This window comes from Echinops telfairi, unplaced genomic scaffold, assembly GCF_000313985.2.
Source record: "Echinops telfairi isolate 266 unplaced genomic scaffold, ASM31398v2 ScPeMD7_3;HRSCAF=10, whole genome shotgun sequence".
In the NCBI taxonomy this organism is placed as follows: domain Eukaryota; kingdom Metazoa; phylum Chordata; class Mammalia; order Afrosoricida; family Tenrecidae; genus Echinops; species Echinops telfairi.
Window position 1 is genome coordinate 65,398,783 of NW_022103899.1, and position 4,108 is coordinate 65,402,890.

Here is a 4,108-nt window from a genome sequence, read left to right on the forward strand (position 1 = left end):
GGCACAATAAACTAACTAACTCATAGCCCAACCGTATCGCACAGGACACAAAACAAGCATGCATCCTGGAAAGGAGGAAGTGAAGATCGCCTGTAAAGCACATGGGGCGGCGGAATCAACCTGATGCCACAACTATGGGTTTGGTTTGTTTTATTGCAGATGGCACACTCTCTTCATCAAAGATCACAGGGAATTTAGCAACAGCAGCAAGAAAAATAGTTCCTAAACCTAGTAAGTGACTGCAGAAAGGTAGAGAGTAAGCTCAGCACACACTCGTGGAATCCTGGGGTGCACTGGAAACCAGGGAGTCTCGGGTGCTCCCCTGCAGAGGAAGCACAGCCTCCACAGGGGACAAACCATGTGGTTTCTGTGAGGGAACGCTCTAAGACTACTACACAGGATTCATTTCAGTGAGTAGCTTCCACCATGAGCTAAAGTTACCAGTTCCCTCTTCTTTAAAAAGATGTATTTTTAATCAGTTTATTTTTAACATGTGGAGAAAGTGTATTGCCTCGCAGGAGTTATGCTTCATGCTGATGACTTGCACTTCTTCGTCCTTTCAAATATTTATTTTTGCATGCATTGCTCTAAAAACGTAAGAATCTGCTTTTTTAAAAAAATGTGAAGCAAAGAGTCATGCGCATGGCAGTTTCAGCAGGAATAAGCACCGTGCTATCCAAGTAAGAAAACATTGTCTTCAACTTGATTCCTTGGTTATTTCCTGCAAACACATGCTTCCATTCACAATATGTTCAAACATTAAGCACATTGAGGTGATCATACAATCGGGAGGCAACGTGGGTGAGTGATTGCAGGGTGCATCCATCACTTCTTGCAATGGCTGTGCAAGTTGGAAAAGTCCATAAACATCAAAGTGTGCTCGAGGGCCAGCTGTCTTCCGTGTGGCGTGGAGAGTCGCTCCGAGCAGAGCAAACGGCAGGTGCTGAGGAGCGGGAGGGAGGGTCCTCAGAGGCCTATGGGTCGGTCTCCAAATTACACTTCATGAAATCAGTCTACCCAGGCGCGGCGGAGGGACGTGCATATTCAGGAAGCAGCTGCAGGTGAGGAGCGCAACATGGGAGGCCTCAGGTGATAGGTTAACGGCAACCTTCTGATCTGTTTCGTTTTTGTTCTACAAATAGAACGGATATTTTCTGTGCACGTCACATGCTCAGCATGCAGCCGGGGATTTTGTTTGCTTCTATGTGCTCTGATCATCGTCATGATGCAATAGGCATATTTATTCCATTTACACTTAGTGTAGCTACGGATGTGTTGGCATCTTACTCTGTCGTTCATGTTCCTTTTGCTCTCTCTTTGTTCTTTGGGACAACTATGTCGATGGAATTCTGTCTTCTCTTTATTCTTATGTTGGTTTAGACATTTGGGTTTAATGTCTTTCAGTGTTTGTGGTAAGTGTTGTATCATGAGTTCTCCATATTAGCCTCACGTGGTGTGCTTATCCAATCACTGGATATTTTTGTCTGTTTCCTCGCCCGCTTACGTGATGTGGGCCAGAGGTCACTACTTGCTCTTGCTCTGCCTCTGCATGGCAGCTGCAGCTCCCGGCAGGACATCTGTTTCCATGGCAACCAGAACCAGTGTGTCCAGGGCTAGCAATGGACATCCCCTGGCATGATATGGACACAATGTGACTACATAGCCACCTGCAACTGCAGCAGAGGTTGGTCAAGTTTTCATGTTTTAGCTGCTGAAATTTAGCATATACAGTGGAGGCCCACAGGACAGAAGCGGACAGAAACGAAGTATTATGCACTATCTGCCAGACTCTAGTCTCTGTGAAATGTCCCATCATTTCGCACTATAAAATCATCACTCCTCCGTTCTTTTCCCAAAATAGCAATAACAAAGAAAATAGCACCAGTGTGTGCCACCAGCCACAGCAGCCTCATCTTTCTCGCTGGTCTGCGGCAGGGTCCTTCTGGTCTGCCCAGGGTCTCCAGCAGGCCTGGTGGTCCTCGACCTCTGTGGTGTCCGGTGAAATTAAACTGAGAGAGAGCTGGCCCCTTGCTTTGAGTCTTGTGAGATGTCCACGTAGTTCTAGCTTCAAGTTCTCTGGTTCAGCCAGTGGGCTGCAGTCCAGTAGGCCCCGTTCTTCAGAAGGAAATCAGTTTAAATCTTTAAATTTTCACTTTCCGTATGTGTTCATGACAAAAACCAAGTTCTCAAAGTAATATTCATTTTTTGTATGCTTTGCTTTAAAATTATAATAAAAACGGAATCAAATTTTAAAGAAAGAGCCTTTATACAATAAACAGAAAGGGTACATTTTCATCACCAAGCAAAACTTACTGCCTTAAAATTCAAAACCGACCTGATGGTGGCGTGGACCGTAAGAAAGACATGAGTGGTTTGCACATGAAGGAAGTGAATGAATGACTGCTAATTATCTCTGAGGAGCCCTGGTGGCAGAGTGGTTTCCTGTTGGTCTCAGGCCAGTAGTTCAAAACCACCAGCTGCTTCTCAGGAGACAGACAAGGATTGCTATTTCTGTCGAGCTACAGTTGTGGAAACCCACAGGGGCAGGTAATCCCTGACTGCAGGGTCACGATGAGTCAGCATGGACTTGATAGCTGTGAGTCTGGGGGCGTGGAGGGGGGCTTGGAATTTGCTTACCACAAAGCCAGCCATTTAAAAGCACCAGCTGCTCCACAGCAGAAAGATGGGCGTTCTCCTCCATCACAGTGAGCAGCTCCGGAACCTGCAGGGGCAGTTCTTCCGGTCCTGCCGAGCTGCTGTGAGTAGGCATCTACTCCGGGCCGTGGGCTGGAATCGCCCCCGGAGCACGCATGTCTCCATGCTTAGCTGCCCACCGCAGCATAAGAGGGGTTCTCGCCCCCAGAAGCTGTCTGAGACCCCTGTGGAACAGCCCTACTCTGACCCGGTGGGGTCATGTGAGTCTGGTGGCCTCTCCCTAAGGAGCGAGCACTAGCCCTTTTGATCAAGGGCCCGGGGGTTGACAGGATTGAGACCCCCACCTGAGGCTGCTCACCCTGGGACCTGGGGTTCCCTGGCGCTGCTGGAACCCTGGTCAACATGGTGTCTGCTGAGAGGAAGGCCAGACTGCTCAGGCACCGCGCTCTGGAAAGCCCCACTCCTGGGTCCGGCCCACAGTCTCCGGTGCCCTCTCCCCGCACAAAGGGGACAGCACAGCAGCTCTGAGGCTTCCTCTTCCGAGGGTGGCACCACGCCCGCGCTGCCCTGTGCACAGCTCCTCTGGCCGCTTGGCCCCTGCTCTTCCCAGCCCCCTCCAGCTGGGCCTTCAGCAGACTGGTCCCGGGACACAGCACCAGGTCGCCTGGGCTAAAAGGAGCCCCAAACGCCCATCCTTTGCCCCTGGGAAGCCCAGCTAGGGGTGAACATGCATTCCAGTCAGATCTGGTGGGGGCATCAACCTGGCCCCACAAACAGCTCTGCTTGCATGACTCCGAGGCCCATTTCAGCCCAGAGCTGGCCAAGAGGTCGTGTCCATCTGCGGGATGCCCACACCCCTCTCACCAGGATTCCTCGGCGCCCTCTGTGGTCTGCACCCTCCTCCCACTCCAGCTGGGTCTGGGGGTGGGGGACAGACAGCGGGGCAGAGCTGGGCCAGCCGGGGAGGCGACGGGCCACCCTGCATTGTAACAGAGGCTGGTTGAGATGCTTGTTCCCAGGCACTTATTCAAACGCCTGCTCTTTACTGAATAAGGACACTGTAGTGTGCCTCTGACGTGTGCACGTGCACAATGGATGGGCTGAGAGACTGGATATGAACCTGCGCATTCTGGCCTCTGTCCCTGGGCCTGGACTCTGCAGAATCATGCCCGATAGCTGTGATGGGCTGGCTGGTACCCCCTCCCAAAACAGGAGTCAACCTGACGAGGGCACGATGCTCAGTATTATGTGGCCACCATTCACCTTGGTCTTTGTCTATGGCTATCAATCTGAATCTCTCTCATGTTAATCTCTTTCTCTGACTTGGAGTGGACTCAGTGGTGGACCTCCTAAACTGTGAGAGAATATTTATATTTGTTAAAGCTGCTCACCCGTGGAGTTTCTGTTCTTTCAGCACAAGACAGCTGAGACACGAATGGATCACTTATTTGGG